The 24,003-nt window shown below is 40.3% G+C and overlaps 1 long non-coding RNA gene across 1 annotated transcript; it reads left to right on the top strand.

Moving 5' to 3' along the window:
* The first annotated feature begins 35 nt into the window (after nucleotides 1-35).
* LOC109309540 lies at nucleotides 36-19,587 on the top strand. The gene is made up of 3 exons (XR_002100948.1): nucleotides 36-144; nucleotides 16,539-16,545; nucleotides 19,577-19,587. It is a non-coding gene; the product is annotated as an uncharacterized LOC109309540 (long non-coding RNA).
* Nucleotides 19,588-24,003: the final 4,416 nt, after the last annotated feature.

The raw sequence follows: 24,003 nt of genomic DNA, 5'->3' as shown, positions 1-24,003 counted from the left end.
AGCTCATCCGGGCCTGCCGACTTAAAGGCATCCAGTTCTTCCAAGTGACCCTGCACCACCTCAGGGTCCACGCATGGAAGTCTGGTGCCTTGCTGCTGCCTCCCTACACTCCCAGTGAGAGACTTGTCATGCCTCTCGCTTAGTGTGTACTACTAGGGTGTACTGGATGCATCATTGTCTTGGTTTGAGTGAGGCCCTTAATGTAAGTTCTAGATAAGTATCAATCATCCCTTTCAGGAATTCATATTTAATGTCTATGGTTCAGTATCTCACATATCCTTTGTTCTTCCCATGGTTTGTACTTACAGTTTTATTGGGGGGCAGGGGTTTAATTTCATTGGCTTCATGGGAATTATTCGGGATTTACATTAGTATGACTGATAGCAGAATTTGGATACATCTTCTTTATGAATGAAGTGTGATCATTTTCAAAGAAAGAGGAAACATATTTTCCTCTTGCAAAGACAAAATATTCAGAGAATATTTTTAATCATTAACATAAAGAGGTTGCCACTTTCCAGAGGGGAAGACATTTCATACGAGATGTTTAGCCTTGAGGCAGTTCATTATTTACACAGAGGTATAAGAAATACAGCTCCTGGCAGATTTTATCATTGCTAATGAATGAATAAGCACAGCTTTAACCAAAAAAAAAAAAAATCATGAGAAGGACGTTTCACTGTTCTTATCAATAATTATATGCAAGTAAAATTCAAGCCTGTGGGATTATGTTGTTGTGGGCTTTTATACAATCACTTGTATGAAGAGAAATTCAGACAGGGATGATGAATGATGGCTGAAAATTTTAGACATAATTAAAAGGGGGAAAAAAAGCCCTGTTACATTTCCAAGTCCCTTTAACAAAGAGACACAGAAAAATACTTTATAGCTATGGTTTGCTGATATTTCCACTTAAAGAAATAGTGTATACAAAAAAGAACAGACTTAAAAATAGATTAACAGGCTTTTAATAGTTGTCAGAATATGAATAGTTGACAGTATTTTCCATTTTAATTTTGGAAATCAGCAGAGCAAGGGGTTTGCTAAAGAGTAATATTCAAGGTGTTGAAGGAAAAGACGCTGAGGGAACCTAATCCTCCCAGAAATCTGATGGACCATGTGAAAATATTTATTAAAGGTAAGATGCAAATAGGTAAAAGACTGTTTACTGGTTATCAGTTAACCTGGTTTCTTGTTTCTGTCAGGGAGGGAAAGGAATACAAGGGATAATCAACTGCCACTTCTGAGGTGACCAGTGGGAGGCTGATTCAGTCACTGGAGTTGCCTGGGAGTGACATTAGTTGGGATCAAACAGCATGCAAAAATAATTCAAAGGAAGGAACCATTGCATAGCTGTGGAATAGCTTGACCACAGATAGTTTCTGGAGAATTGAACAGTATTGTGGTGAAATGACAAGCTCCGCTTTATTTGGCAGAATCAGGGGGAAAAAAGAACAGCTCCAGGATAAAGGTTGAAGTGGGACAAATGTTGGGATATGTGTACCTACAGTGAGAATTGCCATATCTTTTAAAAAAAAAAAAAAAAAAGGCTCTTTTTTGGACAGAAGCCTAAAGTAGGCTTTCAAATCCATATTTAGATACTTAAATAAGTGCTCACCTTTTGAAAAACAGATCACTTGGCAATTGTGAGGGGCTGATGGTGACATAGGTAAGACATTTTGCCTGGAGTTTCAGCCCTACTCTGGATTCCTGCCTAAAGCTGTCACCAGGTTGATTTCAGCCATAAATGGATACTGGGTGATTCAGGCAAGTCCAAAGAAGCCAAATGTGATACTGCCCAAATCTTTTTCTGCCTTGGCTGTAAAAAATGACATACCTTAACCATGCTACCTTGATGTTTAAGCCAGGATCAGCAACTGATGTTGACTTCAAAAAGGACTCACTGAATTCTGATTACTTTTGAAAATGTGGTGGTACTGTGGGTTGACTCAGGAGCGGCACTAACTGCAAGCATTGCTTCTCTACGGTCTCCTTTTTTGAGAGATGAGAGTATTCTTCATACTTATTGACCTGTTAAGAGAAATGGGAGCGGTGGTAGAGGACAGAAAGCTATCATAATGTTATATCATCAAGTTCAATGATAAGGAAAAAACACAAAATCAGAGCTCTTTAGCTTGGAAAATCCCTGTTGGTTTGTTTTTATAGATTTAAATATAAAATTGCAAGATATCAAAAGCATATGCTTGTTTAGCTGTGTGAGGTATTAATTGCTTCCTATTTTTATAGCAGCTCAGGTGATGGTAATGCTTTCAACTGAGGATCAGAGAAAATGACCTCCATGAGAAATACCTCACAACATATAGTTACATTTTTCATCCTTTGTAATGCTGCTTGCATCCATGCTTTGAATAAAAATGCAACATAATGCCCATCATTTTTTAAAATGAGTTCTCACTGAGGTCAGATGATATTAAGGAAACCTAAAAAGAAGAATGATTTCGTTCAGAGTGGCAGTGTCAGAAGATGTATCAATCACAATGTGTCACTCTTGTACTTTCAGAGATGCAGACAAGGGACTAAGAGCAAATGGCCAGTGTTGACAGTACTGTCTATAGCTATGCACTCCAAAGCAAAAAATACAGGACTGTGTTGGTAATGGGTACCAGTGTAATGTGCAACATGGTTAGTCTCAGTGTAGTCTGTTTTTTGTAAACTGCAGTTTCTCTGTTGCCAGATCTGTATTGAAAATAGTTTTCTGTTTTCACCTTCAAATTGCCATACTCACCATTGCGTTTGTCCATAGCCCACTTTCACTGAGGTGAGACACAGTTGGTGTCCTCTATATGGGGCAATAGATGTGTGGTAACATTTACCAAATGTTGACTATTGTAAGTGGTTTCTGCTATATTGTACATTTTAATTTAATAGGAAAATGTAAGCTATTTCAGATCCCCAGACTCTAATAACAAAGATTATTAATGCATCTAGTACATTAATGCCACAATAAAATTGAGCTGCCTTTTACTTATTCTTCATTCTTTTAGCCTGAAGCTTTAAGCAGTTCCCTTTGGGCTACAGTGATTCACCCTTACCCTGCTTAACCTGACAAAATTAGCCTCTAACTCAACAGCTATGCTCTGCCAGAAATATCACTTCACTCTGTTCTCCAAAGCTGCAGCTTAAAAAATAAATGTTTCTTGCAGTGTTTTAACAATTATTGTCCTCACACTCCCTTTTCCCAGCTTCTCGTGCTCCCCTCTCCTGTTGATGTGGAACTACATCAATATCTGAGGCTTTTCTCAAGATAAGCACCATAAAAGTCTGACACACTTGTAGATCTGCAAATTAAGAAGGTCCAGTCATCTCAGACCCAACAATGTGCGGAGTTTTAAAGTTGTTTGTAGCTTATGTAAAATTGCTGTCCATGTATTATTTTATTTTATTTTATGTGTATTTACTAGTGTTTGAGATTTTGCTTTTTCTCTTGTCATACCTCTCAGGACTGCTTTGATGGAGATGTGCCCAAAATAGGTGAGAGAGAGAGCAAATTCACTTCTAAACCCATGAAGGGAGGGGAAAAGGTAGGAGATGGAAGTAGAAGAGAAGAAAGAAAGAAATTACCAGCCACACACATCCATGAAATCCTTTTATTTATGCCCATAGCTGTGCCTTCAGGGAGGATGCCACTGGCATTGATTCTGACTACTTGTGACATGATATGACATTTTCCAACAATTTTACTGAAATTTTAATTTTAATGAGGACCGGAAAAAACAATCCATGTGGGTTTCTATGAGCGAGGGGAAATATATATAATTTATTTGGATGAAAATTGGAAAATGACTAGTGACCAGATGGGTCAGTGATTCCAATTTCTCATCAGCTATCTTTTGGCTGGGGAGGGAGGGAGAAACAGATATGACTCTATATGAATAGGCAAATTGAGGGAAGTGGTTTTCTAAGTGGTTACACCCAATCATCTTTTCTCATTGCTGCTATTTGAAAAAGAAAAGGTGAAGAAAGGTGCCAAAAAGGAGAAATGGTGGGTTATACCAGAGGTGTAACAAAGCAACTGAGTGCCCAAGGCTGAGGCAATGTCTGGGTTGCCCCCCCCTACTTCCCTGTTGCCAGTTCAAGGACAAGTCATAAGTGCCAAGGCCTTGTATTTATAAATTCCAGTCTGTGGGAATGCTCTGGTACAAAATAACTACTCAGAATTCAGGATTCAGTGTTAGGTAGCAAGCAACTGACTCTTCCCATAAATGTTTTGGGAGGAGTAGTTTCTCAGAAGCTGGGTGTGGTGTACAAAACCAACCATTCCTGGAGGGCAAATGACCTCATCCCAATAGTATTTGACCATGCATTGTTTTATCTAAATTGTAAGTATATGGCCATGCACTGTTTTATCTAAGAAAGCAAAATCCATCTAGGGTGAGAGAATTTTGACTAACTAGTTGAGGTACTTTGACCCAGCACCTCTAGGAGAAGATAAAAGGAAGTGATGTGATATGAATGGAGAGAGAGGATTGCAAAGAGAGACTTAGCAATGCCAGACATGCCTGTGACCTTTTATAGAGAAGGGACACTGCAACAGTAAAGTAGGTCTTGTGAGGGATATTTTCTGATGATATTTCATAGTTCTTCTTTTTGTCTCATCTCCATCTTATTAAGGAATACATTTGCTGTTACCAATGCAGTCTGTCTTATATTTTCTGACTACATAGTAACAACTGTATAACCATAAATGGACTGTTCTTTGCATTGTCATAAGGCTGTGAATTTTAAATAGCCATTTCTAATCACTGTTAAAGACTAAAGTTAGCTGGCTCCTCAAGTTGTGGAGACTCCTCAGGAATGGAGTTTGTATATTTCTAACATCATGGATCCTTTCACAGCTTGAGCTCACTGTACAGAGGGGTACAGGAGAAAATGCATATTGCTGACCATGGTGGGCTTTGGGACTAGACATATGTTATGTTTGTAGTAGTGCTATATATGCACCTATAGTGCTACAGAAAGCAAAGGTATCTGTAGTGCTACAAAGGTACTGGATCTGCCAGAAAAGAATACCCATTTCAAGCGGAAGCTTCTTTGTAGTATTACCTGTAAAGTGGACATGAGGTCTTTTGGTGCTCCAGCATCCCATAGTGACTCCCTATCAGCTAGCAGGGAGCAGAGCCATAGCACTGCTCAAGGACCCTGCAGTTAATACTGTCATGGCAAGGACCACCACTACTGCTGCAGTGGGGATAGAAAGGGCTGCCATTTCTGTGGTGGTGGCAGCTGGTGCACCCCGATGCCACCATCACCTCTGGTTCCTCTACAGAGGTGGGAGTGGGAACACTGCTGTTACTGTGGGGACAGCACCAAAAGCTGGTGTCCCAGTGGTGGCGGCAGCAGCAGCAGCAGTGAAAACAGCTTCTGCCACAGCAGACTCTCTTTGATAGGCAGTGTTCCAGGACCACTGGGTCACTGATTTGGGGCTGCTTGTAATCTGGGAGCTTTAAAGGGCTGCTGGTGCTTGAGCATTAAAGCATCAGCAACTATAAACTATAATGGTGGTGGTGCTTTAGTCATTTCTGCCAGCCCTGGCAACAGCTCATCAAGTGAACCTGTCCCACTCCCTCTCAGGCTAAGCTGGGGGCAGGAACAGCCTATCACCCTATGACTGGAGGGCAACTTTGTTATGCTTCAGCCAGGGAGTTGTGCATAAGTGGCCACACATCTTGTACTATGTTTCTGTAATAGTGCTGAAAACACCCCTCAACCAGTTTGCCAGGGCCCTTAGATGGAGAATTTGCGTTACTAGTAATCGGTCTTATTTAACAATAATGTGGAGAGACTATAACATAAAGTTGAAATATGGGTGGTGCTTTCCTTTCTTTCTGGAACCTTTGTGGCTTCTCCATTGATTTCTGAGACAGCTCACTATTTGCTCTATTTTTCATCCTAGCCTGGACTCTTAGATGTATTTTTTTTCCTCTGTTCCTTCTTCCACACTCTCTCAACTAACTGAACGCAAGCCCTACAGTGTGTTTGTTGTAAAATTAGTAGGAGTACCTTAGTCCACTCCAAGTAATAATAAACTTCTGTGAGTTTATTAAACAGATGCAGAGAAAGATATACTGTACAAAGGGGGCTAAAGCTTCCCTAAAATATAGAAAGAAAACAGAAGAGATTTTTCTAAGATGAATGTTACAATTGCCTAACTCAAAGTCTTTTCTATTCCTTTGTATTTGTTTTTATGTCTGTCATTCTGAAGTTGGTTGTACAGGGAAACAGTATAAGATGGACCTTATCTTTTCTTGCTGTCATTGGAATGGTGCTCTGAAGTGAGAGAACAAAAATGTAAAAAGGGAAGGAAATCATGAGGGATGGACAAGGTGCTGATGGCAAAAACTTGTAATTCTAAAGGGCAAGGTGATCTGTGTATGCATTGGATAGGAACATAATAAAGTAGAAGGTGAGCTAGCTATTTCAGTTTAGTTAAGCATAAGAAACCTGTCCCATTCTCCATTAAACTGCTCTGGTTCTCCAGTTAATGTACAGTTTCATAGAGCTTGCATATTAAGAAATATTTATAAAAAATGCATCAAGATAAAGAATCCAAAGCATTGAGAATCCAATAGCAGGCAGCTATGTAAAACTCTTGTACAAAAACTGAGCCTTGCTTCCATTCATCCGAGAATTCACAGGCACTTAACAAGGCAATTGTAGAGTTCATGCTTAATAGCCTTCTTGTATGCTCATTGGCAGCAGCATAGCTTATATGAGTTCAATGAACAGTTCCTTATATGAGTTATTTCATAGTCTCATTTATATGGATTTATTTTGTCTGGTATGCATAAGACCAAACAGTAAAAGATGACTACCGTACTTCTAAGATCATAGGAAAAGAAGGCTAGAAGGGACCTTATAAGGTTGACTGGTTTATCCCTGACTAGACCCTCCTAGCCTAATGTCTATTCAGTCTGTTCGTGAACACTACCAAAGATGGAGATTCCACAGCTTCTTATTCTCAATAACCACTCCCATGGCCAGAAATTTCCTCCTAATCTCCAATCTAATTTTCATCTGCTCCTCCTTGTTCCTAATCCTTTCCCCTATGGCTACAGAGAAAAGTCCTTCTTCATTCTTTCTAGAATCACCATTCATATATTTGAAGGTCATTCTCAAAACTCCCCTCAGTTTTCTCTAGACTAAATAAATCCATATTTGTGCATGCAATTACTCCATCTCAAGTGCAAGGCTTTGCACTTATCCTTGTTAAATGTCATCTAGTTGATTGTGGACCATTTTGCCAGTCTATTCAAGTCATTCTGCATTCTATCCCTGCCTTCCAGAGTGTCTGCAGCTCCACCCAACTTGATGTCATTTGCAGATTCACAGATGGTGTCAATCCCATTATCCAAATCATTAATGAAGTGGTTGAAGAGTGCCAGATCAAAACAGAACCCTGGGAGACCCCACTTAATACCTCCTCCCAAATAGATACTGAACCATTGATAACTACTTGTTGAGGATGATGATCCAACCAGCTCTCTATCCATCTTACAATACTTTCATCTACTCTGTATTTACTTAGATTGTTAATGAGAACATAGTGGAAAACAGTATCAAAAGTCTAGCTACAGTCGAGGTGTATCACACCTACTGTTCTCCCCCCATCCAAAGACCCTGTTAAGTATCATAGAGGAAAACTTGTTGGTCAGGCATGACTTGCTTTTGGTGAATCCATGATGGCTCTTCATTATCATCTTGTTCTACTCCAGGTGCTTCATAACAGACTCCTTGAGGACCTGCTCCATGAACTTTCCAAGTATTGGGGGTCAAGCTGACTGGTCTGTAATTCTCCATGTCTTCTTTCTCTTTCTTAAAGATGGATACAATGTTTGCCCTTCCCAGGCCTTATCCAAGACCTTACCCAACTTCCACCTTTTAAGAATCCTCTAGTTCTCAAAGAGGATAGCCAACGGCTCTGAAATTATCTCAGCCAATTCCTTCAGTATGCTAGGGTGTGACCCATCTGGCCCTGCTGGCTTGAGAATCTAGTTTCTCTAAGTAATCCCTAACCTGTTCTGACATTACTCTACGTTGTTTGTCTCCTTCCTTATCCTTGTTGCCAATTGCACTTGTCATCTAGTAGCTGCCTCTATATGTGAAAACTAAAATATAAAATGCATTAAATATTTCAGCTTTCTCTGTACCATCTGTAACTAGATTTTTTAAGGGACCTGCAGTTTCTTTGATCTTTCTCTTATTCTTGACATACTTGTGAATCCATTTTTATTGCTTATCTCCCTTTCCAGTTGCATCTCAAATTGTGCTTTGGCCTTCCTATTTTTTTCCTTGCATCCCTGTGCAATACTCTTATGCTCTTCCTTAATATTATGACCAAGTTTCTACTTTAGGCTTGTTTTTGAGCTTCATCTCACTGAAGAGATTGTTGTCTACCCAAGCCAGTTTCCTGTTGTACTTTACAGTTTTCTGTTTCATTGGGATGACTTGCTCCTGTGCACTTACAATTACCTCCTTAAAGTACAGATAGCTTTCCCAGATTCCTTTACCCCTCAGGTTTGCTTTTTCAGAGAATCTTGCTCACCAGTTCCCCAAATGTGTTAATTTCTGCTTTTCTGAAGTCCAGTGTCTTTATTCCGCTGCACTCCTTATTTAGTCTCCTGCTAGCTGCTTCTTCCTATTCCTATTTCCTGAAAAATCCCCCCTTCATTTACCTCTTTCTACTCAGCATGCTTAGAGTGAAGAATGAAAGTGTTAGGAAAACTTCTCAATTCAACTCCCTACTCAAACTCCCATTGAAGCTTCCAATTTGCTGGGCTGCTTGCTGGTTTTATGTTCTTCGCTTCTGTGGATGTATCTTACTATTCTTAGTTGCTGGAATTTCTCCAAAATGACTGAAAGGGATTAAAATATTGATAATCACCTGGTAGTAGTCTCTCACCTATGGTTATTCCAATGATTTCTGAGATTTGAGAGGACAAAGGCAAATCATCAGACGCCACAGAAAGGGCCTCATCTATTTGAACTGAAACCAGACTATAATTAGAATAGGCCTGCTTATATTTCTAGGAGTAAGGGACCATTGCCATTTCCAGTGTAATCCCTGATTTTCAAAGGTTTCCAGTTAATCTGTAAAACTTTATTCTGTACAGAAATTACAGTGGGTTTCAACTAGGAAATATATTTATTATCCAGTTTTACACCATATAAATAAGTTTGGTCTTTTTTATGTGCTACCGTCTAGTTAACTCAAGTGTCCAAATCTGAAATTTAGACAGTGTTTTAAAATCCTGCTGTCTTTCAAAAGAGCATTTAGGTACGTAACGAACATGCAACGAGGACCTTTTTGTACTTTTAAATTAGAATTCTAATTGACAGGTTCCATGAGGAAATCTTAGTAAAAAGTAAAGAAATTTGCTTGCCTTGAAGGGTGAGAGTAGGGAGCTGTAGGAAGGCACTTTGTTCAGATTTATCTTCTATTGTTTTATGTTCATCTGATGATGACACCTACTAACCCCACATGCTAGGTGCTCTACATGCAATAAAAAGTACTTGACCAAAAGAACTTTTGATATAGAGAGAATTTTTCAGGAAAGAATTTAGCACATGATTTTGGCAGTCAGAGACAACCGTAGCAGGGTGTGAGGCACAGGCCAAATCAGCCTGTGTAGGGCCCAGACGTGGTGGGCGGACAGCGGCTGGACACGAAACCGGCCTGGCTCCACGGGGCCCCCCAAAGCGCGGGGCCTGGGGCAGTTGCCCAAATTTACTCCCCCTCCCTGGCGCAGCCCTGTTGGCAGTAATGGGAGCTGTTTTATTCTGGCAGAGGACTAAGACATGCAGGGTCATACTTAAGCAAATACTTTCCTTAAGTAAAGCAGTATATAAAACCTCTGTCCCCTGAAGTAGGGATTCCCCGATCTTATGTAACCACAAAGCTCTCCAAAGGTTCTCCACTAATTAGCTTGGACAACTGCCTCCAATAAACAAAGGGTGCTTATGACAGTGCAAGGCTTACTAGTGATTCCAGTTTCCCTCTTCATTACGAATTGATTCTTTTGGAACAGTTGCTGATGCACCCCTGAAATAAAATATACTTAAAGATTTGGTGGGAGATGAGGGGGGCATTGTTTTTGTTTTGTTTTGCTTTTTTCAGAAAATGTACTCCTGGATGCTTATAATATAAGCCATATGCTTTTAAGTGGTCGCTGTTTGGACCTTTTACATATTTCTCAAATAAATCCAAATTAAAGTAATCCCATTTAAACAAATGTTGCTAATGCAGGATTGCTCTCTACTACCTGTGTTCAACACTGTGGCTAGATTAGTTTTCAAATGGCATTTAATAAAACTTTAGTATTCGCTTGAGACTCTATCCTATATATATATATATCTCCTATTCTAAAGAAACGTTAACATCCATAACCATCAAACACAAACCTTAAGTAAACTCCTATCAATTTGAAATGTGACTCTGTAGGCTATATAGAACTAAAGAGGTTGTGGTATTTTGCTAGTGAGGTTGCTCAAGGCTTGTCTCTAGTGGCCACACTTAAATGCTAAGGCTCATGAGTGGATAGAACGGGTTTAGTCAGAACAGGCCTGTCCAGCTTCTAAGCCCCTGGGAGCTGTACACAACAGGGGCTGCACCACATGGAGTTTCCCCTTCCCACTCATTGCTGCACTGTGTGCTCACCCCCTACACCCACTCTTGCACTTCATGAGCACTATCCTCCCTCGCTGCAATGTGTATCTGCATAGGCACCTTCCCTCCCTGAATTGCTGCACCATATGGGCTTGATTTCCCACTGCCAGGTGCAGTCCTGGACTTACCCTCATCTCCCTGCACTGCCTGACCCCCAGTGGTGAGGGTAGGAAGTGGCAGCCGGAGGAAGGAGTGGAAGCTTGAAGACTTTGGCTGCTATTGCAGCTAGGGCGATTGGAGGTGTTGTGACAGTGTGAGAGCTTGGGGCCTGCATATTAAATCCTCCCAGGTCACCAACTGGACTGAGTTAGAAGTTTGCTGCTGAAGCTGCTTCGAAGGTTTTGAAGTCGTACCATCCCAGGCAATCAAGCCTGGGATTTTATCCAGTAATTCTTGCACCCAGCCTATCATTTGTGATTGACCGAGAACATTTTTAAAAATGTTTTAATAAAAAAAAGATGACTCATCTTGACTCAAAAACTTCAAAGAGCAACTACATCTCACAGAAGAATGTGCTAGTTTTCATGTTTTTGAACTTGCATAAATGTTCGCTTATTTCCTGTCTGAATTTGTCTAATTTTCAGCTTTTTTGAATTTTGTTTTTGGATTTGTTAGGCTTAATCTAGATTAAGTGCTTATCTTTTACCAGAAACTTTCTCTGCTTGCACGTGTTCATAGGCTGTAAACAAGGTATTTCTTAACATTTACTTTAATAAACTAAGTGGATTGAGTTCATTAAGGGCATTTTTACTTTTGCTTGGGGGTGGGAGGGGAACACTTTAATTAGAGCAGCTCTGAGAGCCTCTCTAATTAAAGCACCCAGAGTGTCTCATGTATCAGCATTCCCACACTGAAAAATGGCTGTAGGGGTGCTTTATCTAAAGCTTGTCAAACAAACTTTAGTTAAAGTGCACCTGCTGCCATTTTGAAGCATGGGGACACTGATGTACAATATTTGCAGGCTGGCTGGAGCATGGTAATTACTATGTGCCAGCAGACTCGATGAATCGAATCTGCTCTGATGCATTGTAATTACAGTGCATCAAGTGTCTCATTGTAATGCCATCTTTCTTTATCCCAATAAATTATTGTGGATGTGTTTTGACTTATTTCCAGCTTTTCAGCATCATTTGAATGTATAGATACAATATTCCAGTAAAAAAACCTCTCTGATGCCATACACAGAGCTAAAATAGCCTCTTTTCTCCTTCTCCTTGTAGAATATGTGACTAAAACATTATGAGTATAAAATGATGACAAGATCCTGTATTGCAGTGGGATTTTAATGCACATGAGGAAAATGTGTAAAATTCGGGTCCAAGATCATCCCAGGCAATGTTGTTCCTCTGGAATCTACTGAGATTGAGGGAGACATTATGCTATTCTTCTCTTCCTAAGATTTATTTTGAATAGATGTACAGGTACCACAAAAATATTCTATTTCTGTAATTATCCTTGAAAAGGGCAGTATGACTGAAACATTTGACCACAATATGTGGTGAAGCTGCAATAAAAGATGATATGAAACTAAACCGTGTATAAATATATGGAGCTTAAGAAGTGTGCACAAAGAAGGTCATCCTGAAATACTAGTTTCCTTCCAGTGGCTTTGAATAAAATAAACTAAATGAAAGAATATTCTTAGCTAACATGTATCTGTGGGCACAGGCAGCAGTTACAATTTTTGCCTGGTCTGGCCACAGAAAACAGTCTGTAGCCATGACCAAACACAAGTGTATGGCTTCAGACTGCTTCAAAAATGGCCAGTTAGGAGAAAATCTGAACACTCTTTGCATGAAGGTTCAGATGAAGATGTTTAGAAACACAGTGCCTTCTGCAACTTGTGTCTGCACTGCCTACCAGTCTGTTGCTGTTTTCAGAATAGGAAGGGGAAAGGGGAGCGAAGGGAGTTCAGTCTCAGGTTTTTTCAGTCCTCACTGGAGGGTGGCGCGGATGTATTGGAGCCCCCTGGAGGTATGGGGGCTCCACCCACCCCACCGTCCAATGCCAGGTGGGAAACCGCTAGAATGATCTCCCTCTTCCCTTTCCCCACTCCCATTCTAAAAACAGGGACAGGCTGGGAGGGAGGAGGGGCCATTGCTGTGGGAAACAGCTTACAGGCTGGAATCCAGCAGCTAGATTGCTCTCCCCACTGGAACCAAGAGTGAACTTCTGTTTGGCCCAGGGGATCATTGTAACTCAGAACACTCCCTGCAAAGTGTTTTCAGTTACAGCAGGGAGCTGCATTTCTGTCTGTGCCCTGTATAAATTAATAAGATTCTACTAATCAAATGTCCCAAGAGAGACTGCTGTGAGTTACTGTGGTGTCACAGGGCGGTGTCACACCCTTTAAATAGGGTGACCATACATAGTCTGGCCAGGACAGTCCTGGATTCTATAGCCTGCTCCATGGAGATGGAGATAAAGTGACCAATTTGTACTTACCCAGCATCCAAGGATACATGGTTCCCAGCCCCTCTACATTAGAAAAACATTAAATCCCCCCAAGCTTTACTGCCCAGGATGTGTTACCAGCCTGAAGCCAACACCTATACCTTCCTGCAGTGGGTATGATGCAAGCTTATGCTGGGTATGATGCCAGCTGGGTATGATGCAGTGGGTATGATGCCTTCCTGCAGTGAGTATGATGCCAGCTTATGTGGCACCATGCTGCTGGCTCCCAGGATTTAGGCAAGGGGCTAGGCATGGGGACCCCTCTCAGGCAGCATCCACATCAGCATGGATGGTTAGTTCCCTAGGGACAACTAGTAGCAGCACAGTTGTCCCTGGGGAACACCTGTGTCACACACCCTTTGGCAGGTGGGATAGGAGAGGCTGGGGCCAGCACTGGGCTGGCCCCAACAGCTTTACCTGGGGTCCTGGGAGCATCCTGGGGATGCAGCAGCAACAACCCTGCCTCTCGGAGCCTGCCTGGCAGCTGGAGTGTGGTTTGGGGCAGCCAGGCTCCGGTTTTGAGTGCCATGCACTTTACTTTGTGTGCACCACTCCACTTTTTTGCACGTCTCTTTTGACCCTGGGATTTCCCAGGGTCAAACCCCACCTGCCCCCTGTGAGCACAGAGAAACCCCTAAGACGTGTCTGTGGCACCACATACTGCATGGCTGTGCTTGTTTGGACTTAGCGTCAGAGGGGTAAGCCTTTGTACTATATACAGGCAGCTCTCCTGTAACCATGAGAATTTGGGGGCTGTGGCTTCTTTCTGCAGTCTCCTGCATTTGTTGGGGGGGGAGGGGCAGGGAGGAGCAAGGAAAGGGCTACCTACTTCTGAGTGTGGTGAGAGCTTGGAGACCTGGAAGGTATGTTTCCCTGGGGTCCATGCTGCTGCTGCTGCTGCTGCTGCTGCTGCTGCAGCTAATTTCTGAAACCTGCCTAGGTGTGGAGTCACGGGGGGCGGGGGCGGGGGGTGGTTAGGGGCTGAGATCTGGTTCAGCAGGGCTGGTTGTTGATGGCTGGCATGAAGCCAGCTGCCTCAGCTCAGCTTGGCACTCACCAGCCCCCTTCCCACCCCAGGCTGGGAAGGGGTGAGAGCTAGGCCCCTAGTCAGCTCCCCAGTCCAGCTAACATGACTCCAGGTGCCCCTAAGGCAACTCCCTCCTCCAACTCAACCCCAATTCATTCTATTTTAATCTTTTCTTTCTTTCTTTCTTTCTTTTTCTTTTTTTTAAATTTTTCTTTTTTACTTGCTTCCATTTTTCCCTGCCTACCCCTGTCCTTCACTTTAAATACTAAGCTCTGGCTTCTGCTGTCATGGGGTGGAAAGGAGGGAAGCTGCAACCCTGATGTGCCTTTCTCCACCTGCTCCCCCAATATGCAGTACCTACCCCTCTTCTTCCACCCCAGAGGAGAGATGGAGTCTTGGCTTTTGACCACATCCCTGCTCACCAAGTCCTGTAGTGACAAGTCACAACTGTGCAGGTCAGAGAGAGAATTAAGCCTTAACCTGAAACTGCCCTGAGACTTTTCTTTGAAACTGCTTAACCTTCCATAGGTTCAGAACTGTTTAAAGGTAACGTGTAACATTATCTTGAACATTTTTGACCAAGTATATATTAACTTGCATATACAATAAAAGTGACCTGTAACATCACCCTTATATATTTTTGACATATTAATTTGCATGCAGAATGAAAGTGACCATGATTTCTGGTCATTCGAATTAGGAATTAAGTGGTTGGTATATGTTATTTAAGGCAACTTTGAACCCGTTAGAGGGAACTTATCAAACCCTTGGTTTAGAAAATCTTTTAAAGGCTTCTTGCATTGCTTTGGAATTGTTCTACTTTTTCCCTGTCTTCCATCTTTAAAAGTTGCTCTGCACCTGATTTTTAAATTCATTTACTGCACTTGCCACTGCAGTTTGTAGTTTGCTAGCCTCTAACTGTGCTGAATCTGCACCAGCCTCCTGTTAATCACTGACATGAATTGCTACTTCTGGAAGGAACAACTCAGCAAAATATAGAAAGTGTTGTGTTCTTGCAGTCCAGGACACACTTTGTGGATAGTTTGTCACTTAGTTCAGTAACTTAATAAATAAGATCACCTAAGTCCATAATAACTTTTATCAGTTTTATATTAAAGGATCCAAGATTCCTGCAACTGCAAGAGAATTGAAGCTGCCTCTCATGAGGCATCCTTACTAGACTAGCTAATATTTTGTGTCTTAAGTAGACAGTCCCTCCACGGGATAACACAATTTACATGCAAAAGAAATGTCAAAATAAGATTTTGAGAAGCACGTACCATTTCAGCAACTGAATGCACATTTGAGTTGCACTTAAAGATGGAAGTATGAAGAGTGGAAAATAAAGATGGGGAGTGGAGCTGTAGCTGCTTACCGTTTCTGGCAACAGCTAAGTGGGGAAGGTAGAAAGAAGTGAGATAAGGGTACAATAAATAGCAAAAGCTGTGAAAAAATAAGAAAAGTAGAGAAATAACTGCGGTGAGGGGAAAGCATCACCTGGAATGAGAAAGAGGAGGGTTAAGGTAATCTGTTTGTGGATACCACTTTGGAAATTTTATATAACCAGTACTCATTGTGTAATGAGCTTTTCCCTGCCTTCCACAATAGATTTTTGTTAGGTGCGAGGCTAAAAACCATACTTATTCTCCTATATTTAGTATGTAGTTTTTCTTTTACACTCTTCTTTTACCAGCCAACATAATTTAGTTCCTGCTAGTGCCCACTTCTTATAAAAACATTTCTATTGTTTGTGTTATAGAGGTGCCAGCTGAAAGCTGTATCTGTTACATGTCTTTATGGCTAACTACACAAATAAACTGGAAAAACATATATACAGGGTTTTGTACTAAGTTTGGTAATTATATTAATATAATGTGTGTGGGGTTTCTGTTCGTTTTGTTTTTATGGTTCTCTTTATTTATATATGGTAGCTGTCTTGCATACTGAAAGTAAGTATAGATGCAGTAGGATTTTTCCCTTGTTTTCAGGACCGAATATTGCACAGAATATGCTGTGTTGATCCCATTGTTTTCTACAGGAAGAAATCCATGTTGCATGACTGGGGATTTTGCAAAAACAAACAAAAAATCAGAGATGTAGGGATTTGGGGATACTTTTTGTTAGGACAGCTAGTATACAGTCTTTTATAAGGATCTGTTGAGTAAACTTTTCTTAAAGCAGGGTATTTACGAATTTATCATTATATATCTGCGTTAGAGGATCTTATCTACTCAGGTATTCTGCCATCCAAATGTTCAGTTTCTGTGGTTCTCTATAATTCATTATGTTAATTTCTTGGTTTACAATGCATATAAAAATGTAGAGTATATACCTGGTCATTTTTTTCCCAAGTCTGTTTATTAGGAATGCCAGAACACTGGTACATTTCTTCAGTGGGGTAAGTTTTTAGTCTGGGAGTGTGTTTAGCCCTTGATGCTTTTAAAACATGAATTATGATCCAAGTAAACCATGAGCCAACTAAAAGTCAGGTCAGGCAGTTCAAAAAGAATTTCCACGTTGCTGGAGTTTTCTGTTTCTTAACATCTTTTTATCATTTAGGACTGTATTTGAAGGCATAATATTGGCTGGAAAAGACTTTTTTCCTGCTAGAAATAGTAAAAACATACCAAAACAAATTTATGAACAATCAAAACACGCATATCATGTTTTTGCATGCAAGATTAAAATGTTTTTCTAGAGCCCAACCAATTAGACCCCCTCCTTGGCAGGGTAGTAGCCAGAATATGGATGTCTGTATGTATGAGTGTGCTGTTCTCTGGCTGCACCTTCAACTCACAAAGGTTTAAAGCAATGCTTCTGCACTTTAGATGAATTAATTTAACCCTTGTTTGAGGCTCTCTTTCTAACAGCTCGGCTCAACATAATAAATTAGCCACTGTCACGGGAATTTGATGGAATTTCACCTCCTGGTTTTGACAATGTAACCAGAGTTAACTGCTAAGTAAATAAATCTTGTAGAGCATTCTGTTGTAGCTTAACAACATTTATGCTAGGGTTGAAGGAATCGCAGGAAATGTTGTACTCTCCAAAATGTAATTGGGAATGTCAAGACAAATCATTACAAAATGCATGATCGCACAGATTTATGTTTTGTGCCAGACAGCTGTAGCCGTGGAAGGTGGAGTATCACAGAATTGCTCATGTATTATAGTATAACTAGAGAAAGTGACTAAATGAATCATCAGTTTTGTTCAAGATATATACATCTTAAGCGCATAGAGTGACTCCTAATATGAGGTGTTTTATGTGGTTCATATTCATTGCAAGAAGAGGGCAAGAGAAGATCTAGGAACTCCTCAGTGCATTGGTTCTGAAGATAGATGTAAAGAACCCAGTGAAATAAGCAGAAAATATACAGGGTGCTTGTACGTGAGCGTGGCAGCTGCTCCAACGTGCCACAATTAAAGCGTGTTAGAGCAGACTTGATTAATTGAGCTGATTGAGTTTTAGTTCAAGTGTTAAGCTCATTGACCAAGCTTTAGTTCAAGTACCCCCACCACCATTTTGAAGTGTGGATATGCTGATGCATGAGATGCTGTGGTGCTTTTAATTAGAGCGGCTCTCAGAGCTGCTTTAATTAAAGCGCTGCCCCCTTTCCACCCTCAGAGCACATGTAAAAGTGCCCACAGTTTTTTATTCCAAGTTTTGAAATTGTTTGAAATGCCCAATGGTAATATTATGCTGTTTTGTTATTTCTGGATGTAAAAAATGAATGCGTATTACCAATTTTGATGTGACGTGATTACAGTATATTGATATATATTTTTAAAACTGTTATTTAGTGCTATACGTATTTCACCAATATTCCATGTTATCACCTTATTTTATGCAAAAAACATGGACAAAAGTGCCATGAGTGACATTTTATAATTGCTTCCTACCATCAACTTATTAAATAGAGAGACACACACTTTTATTTAGTAGTTCTCCAACAATAAGTCTGGCCATGGGGAAAAAACAGTAAAGAAAATATAAATAAAATAAATATTTCATCAGGTATCACTGCCTATATTTATTGTTGTGAACAAATTCATAAACTCGGGTGTATTAAATGTAAAAGTATGAAGTATACCTAAGCTAACTGTTATTTAGGCACACAAAGTAATCACTGGGTTTAGATTTTTATGTTTTCATCCTGGATATGTATGAAATAAGCATACATACTTTAAACTATAATGCTAATTAGATTTTATTTGTATCAAGGCCAAGAAAAACTTACTTTTTGTTGTGTTGCTTTATGGGGCCCCCGCAAGTATCATTTTCTCAACAATGGGCACACATGGCTTGATTCACGAGATTCATGCTGTTAAACAGACGATAGGGCACCTTCCCTGTGCATGTTATTGTAATGTGAAAAGAGGCACTATGAAATACATGCTTAATGAAATACTAAATAAACAACGTTACATACTTTTTACCATAAATAACATATGGAAGGTGGGGCTTAAAATTATGTTGGGTGATGCTTTTGACTGGGGCTTCCATGAAGGGCTGTCCATCTAAGCATTATTTTGTTATCTGTACAGTAATAAATTATTTGATTCAATATGTTTATATTTGATTTCTTTTGTGTTTTACTGTCTAGTGTCTTGTCTTGACCAGCAGATTGTCTCTTGTAACTCCAGCTCTTCATGTGTGAGATTTTAAATAGTCGAATGCAAGGAATAAGCTGTATACAGTTTTTCATCTTCAAGAGGAGAATTAGTTCAGAACTTTGGCTGCATTCTGACGTGTGGATGTTCGGTTCCCTGGGGACAACAAACAGTGGCACACCTTGTGCCACTGCTAGGTCTCCCTGAGAAATGCCTGTGCCATATGCCAAGTTACCTTGGGTGGGGTAGGAGAGGCTGGGGCCAGCACTTGGGCTGGTCTCAGGAGCCTTACCTGGGGTTCTGGGGGCCTCCTGGGGCTGCTGCAGTGGTGATCCTGCCATGTGGACCCTGGCCGGCAGTGGAGTGTGGCTCCAGCCAGTCAGGCTCTGGTTTTGGGTGGTGCATGCTGCCACCATGTGTGCAGCTCTGCATTTTTTTCCTGCAGGTTCCGTTGAAGAGTGGAGAACAATGGAACATGTGGTATGTGGTACTGCAGACCTGTCTGCGACATCAGATACCCCATGGCTGCATTTGTCTGAACGTGGCCTTTGAGCTGGAAGTGTATTTAGAATGTTCTAAGCATTATATGCTACACCCCAAGTTTTCACTCCAGTCAGCCAGAACTATCTCAATGCCATGTCTGTTTTTAGCACAGTCTAAGTGTCAGCTTGGAAAGCCTTTGGAAAGCTACAATAGGAACTATCAGGCAAAAAAAAAAAAAAAGCTGGGTGAGATGAATAGTGAAAATCAGGAAAGAAACGATTTGCGCAGGCAGAATAAGAATTGTGAAGGAGCAAGAGGCAAAAAAAAAAAAAAAAAAGACCTGCAAAAAGATGTAAAAAGGGATGCCAAGGCCCAAGCAATTAGAAAGGGAGATGATTTGAGATATGACACTTCAGAATAGATGCTAGCAAGAAGAGAAAGGCTAGAGGGCAGGAAGTTGCAATAATGGAGATGGAAAGTGGTGAAACATGGGTTAGCATTTTAACCAATGGAAAAAAAAAAGGAAAAGGCATGTTTGAGAGAGAGAGGATTGATCAATTTCCAGATTTTGTTTTGCTTTTCTTTATTATTTATTCAAGTTAATCTTGAGCGTTATATTTTCCTGTGTAAATAGGTATTATAGTATTGGCCAGATTCTGTACATACTGAAGAACATAGTGATTTTCTGTAAACACCTTATTGTAGGAAGATGCTACTGTTGATCTCGGTTACCTTGGTATACTTGGAAGTAACAAGACTGGAGTTGTCAGTTAGTGTACAGGGCAGCACGAGGCCCAATGCCAGTGCACAGAGTCTGGCAGAGGTGGTGTGGGGTCCCTGGACCCTGATTCTGGCATATGGAGCTGCAAGTGTTGGGCCCCTGGAAATTAATCCACATATAGGTCCAAGCAGAGGTGGCATGTGATTTTGGGACCAGGTGGAGGTCCAATCCCACTTCAGAGTTCAGCAGTGGCACAGGGTCCCAAGGCCCCAGTCCTGGCACATGGAGCCTGGAGGAGGTGGTGAAGGATCCCTGGGCCTTGATCCTGGTACGTGTGGCGTGGAGGGTGGTGAGGCCCTCATTCTGATACAGAGGTCTGATTTGGTCTGCAGGTGGGCCATGTGCTACTCATTTGGCCCACATGGCTAAAACCCTTGTTCTAGACTTGTGTGTCAAAGTACGGATAATAGTGAACAAATGAGCCAGATACACATATTGACAGAGGCAGAAGTGAGTGAAGGACAGATTTTCATAATATAGAATAAATTATTTGCCTTAGCTACTCACTCTAGACTAATATAAATCAGGATGAAATGACAGTAGCTACTTTGGTGTTAAGTTAGTGCAGCTGAAATCAGTATCATGTCTATTTTGTTCAGTGCATTATGTTGAAGTTTTGTCACATGCTCAGTTCATACCATTACCCTTGCCTGATTTATTTCCTAATCTTTGACAATAAAGCATTGTATTGAAGCAAACAATTTCCACAGCTTACCCAGACAACAGTAAAGGTCAATATTTTTACTTGAACAAACAGTGGAGTAAAACAGGTCCCTGAGTTGAAGTTTGCCACATACATAAAATCCATTTACCTAAGTTCTTTGCTTTTTTCTACATGTAAGTAACTGTGCAGATATTAAGCATTAGGCTTTCTGTTATGCTGAATGATTCCAGTAGTTTTAAGAATAATCATTTCTGTCGATGATAGTGCAATAGGTTTTATGAAAGCTGTTGTTTTGAGAAATGTTTATTGGGGGAGTAATATGACATTTCTGGGAGAATTGAAATGCCCTCATGAAGTGTGAGATTATTTAGGCAGCTGTGCTGTAGACAAATATACATTAACTTGAAGTATATTATAAAGATTTGAGTTTATTTGATCAGGGATAAACCCCCCCCCGAGATAAAGGAAACCCCTTGGGTATTTTTTTTTTCCAAAAAAGTTTCTTAATGCTTTTGTAGTCCCCAAGATGCAATGAAGGTCAGTGCAATAGGAAATGTCTCAGCTGATTTAGATAAATGGTGCCTCTTTGCAATTCATTCCGTTTTTCCTTTTATCCAATTGAAAACTTACCAGAGGATTTTACCTTGGGCTATCAAACAGTGTGCAAATTTTTCATAACCCATGGTGGGGTTATTAACTTGGCACCATATTTCCCCTTTAGGGCAAACACTTTCACTGCTTAAGAGGGTGGGTTTTTATTATTATTATTATTATTATTATTATTATAGTACAGACATTATAAATATTCCAGCTTAAATATCTAGCAATGGCAATTTATTCTTATATACTTTACTAATATGTAAACAGACATATTCTAGTGAGTTTGAACATACTATAAAGATGAAAACAAACCCTTTTTTCTTTCATATTTTATTTGTATAGCACCATCATTTGTGCTGTAAGCATTTTACAGTACTGTTGCAAAATTCATAATATGCAATAGGATATTCAGCATACAAAATAAGATAATGCATGTGTCTAGTCAACAAATTTGAGTTTTATTATACACTTTTTAATGTAGTGGGATTCTAATCATGTTGGAGCCAAATGGAGTTTTGGAATTGACTGTGGTAGAACCTGTACTGATTTCTTTAAATACCTGTAATAAAAATATTTTTGTTTGATAGGTGAAAAAAAAAAATCAATTTTTTTTTCATCATCATGAAAAGCATGAAGGACTGGAAAGTACAAGAGCCTTGGTGGCATGCTGGGATTTGAGTGTTGAGGTTTGGGGCCACTTGAGAATCAAGGTGCTGACTAGGACAAGAGTGGATGAGGACAATCTGAGATCAAACTGGATCAGGAAGCCAATAGCTAAATCTGAGAATGGGATCTAAGAATAGCCAATTCAGGAAGCTGGGAGATCAGTGAATGAAGTCAAGGAGCAACCTGGGTCAAGAAGAGATCAGAGCCAATGAGCAAGCCAGAGGGAATAGTGAAGCGGTCCTGAGTTCCAGAAGTTTGTACTGGGGCTGAATATTGCTGTCTGCCTTGCATGTTCAGGTGTGTCCTTGTAAATTCAAATAAGGATGTCAAAGATACCAAATAATAGCAGCTGTATTGTGGACATCCATCTATCATGCATTCGGGTGAGATCACCATGTCATTTCAAGCTGATCTTTCTAAGTAGGTGCCAGTCAAAAGCACTCTCTCACTGTCATTCCAAGTCAATTTGCAATTAATGAATTTTTAAAAGGAAAGCTTTTTAATAATTAGTAGCACTGCTGAGAAATATTTCTTTACAGCACTTGCCCACACTCTTGCTGTTTGACTCTATTGGTTGATTTAGTTAGATAATTTTGTGAAATGTTTTGAACATTATATTCAATAAATAAATTTGTCCATTATTGTTCCACCTCTCTCCATTTGCAAATGCCATTGTTATATTACATATAAAAATACAAATATGTGATGCGATAAATGACTTTGAGCATGAACTTGTTCTTAAGTTCTTTGAAGGTAATGAATGGGACTTTGAATTTATCTCAGAGATTTGGACCCTGCTTGATTTCAGTAAGTTTTGGATCATTGTTTTTATTTTGTTCTGCCATGAAATAATGAGGAATTAGAGCAAGCCAGGATTTCCCGACAATACGATTTTATGTAGCAGAGTGTCATTTTAATGAAACCCCTGTTTTTCATAGGGATGAAACTGCTGTCAGGAAAAAAAGCATGCAACTATAGGGTGGAATTTATGTATTTAAAAATGGGAGAATGCTTAAGACCCTCCACATGGAGTGGTGGGTTTTGGTGTACATGCAGAGGGAGCCAGGTAGGTGGGTCTTGCTATTGAGGGTGTTTCTAAGTTTAGCAGCACGGCCACTACATGCTGCCTGGCATGTATTTCCCTCACTTCCTCTTTGGTTTTACAAATGTTTACTATAAAGTGGAACAGATAAAATGGAAAGATAATCCTACCACATAATACCCAGTAGCTTGGTGATAACTCTCATATGGCATATTGTCTGTTCAAGCAGGAGTGAGCTCTTGGTCGTTTGTGGGAAAAGTAAAAAAAATATTAGAAATGTCTTGATTTTGCTTTGATTCAGAATGGGAATATAATGTAGAATGGGATGGCTGTTTCTTTCTCAGCTCCTTCAAAAATGCTAGTCCCGACAGTTATGTTGTTATATGGCCTACACTTGAACCAGTTTGAGCTTCAGAGTACCTCAAAATCAATAGACATGAGTTGGATTATTTCTCATTGGCCCTGACAACCAAAGAGAGCACCTAAAGAATCTATGGCTTTTAGTGGTGGCTCTTAGAGCGTCATTGCCATCTTTAGTCAATCTCCAGATGGCTTTTCATGGGCTACATATGCTATTACCCTGCCTTCAGTTCAGCCACAGTATCACAAGATCATTTCTGACAGGGCACATTTTAGTTTTTGGGTTGAGCTGTCCCTTGTAGCTATGCGTCTATAAACATAAGCACATAAATAAAACATTTCCCATAAATAAAGATCTTCCCTCCAGGCTGATACTTCAGGGTAGTTTTTAGTGACCTATGTTTTTGTCCTCTCAAGTCAGAGTTCTGGGTTATACCTGAAACTGGCCTCAAGACCATCCAGAAAATATAACTGGGTCACCCTACAGCTAACCCACCTTTGCTAAGACAAATGATGGGAGCACATCACACTGATACTTATGTTGACTTGGTACTAATACACTTGAATTTTTTGCTCTCTAGGGCAAGCCATCAGCTGAATTCAACAACTCTATATGACAGTTGGCACCA

Source organism: Crocodylus porosus, unplaced genomic scaffold, assembly GCF_001723895.1.
Source record: "Crocodylus porosus isolate Cpor-Errol unplaced genomic scaffold, CroPor_comp1, whole genome shotgun sequence".
Lineage (NCBI taxonomy): Eukaryota > Metazoa > Chordata > Crocodylia > Crocodylidae > Crocodylus > Crocodylus porosus.
Note: the sequence above shows the minus strand (reverse complement) of the source record. Positions and strands in the feature narration are given on the sequence as shown.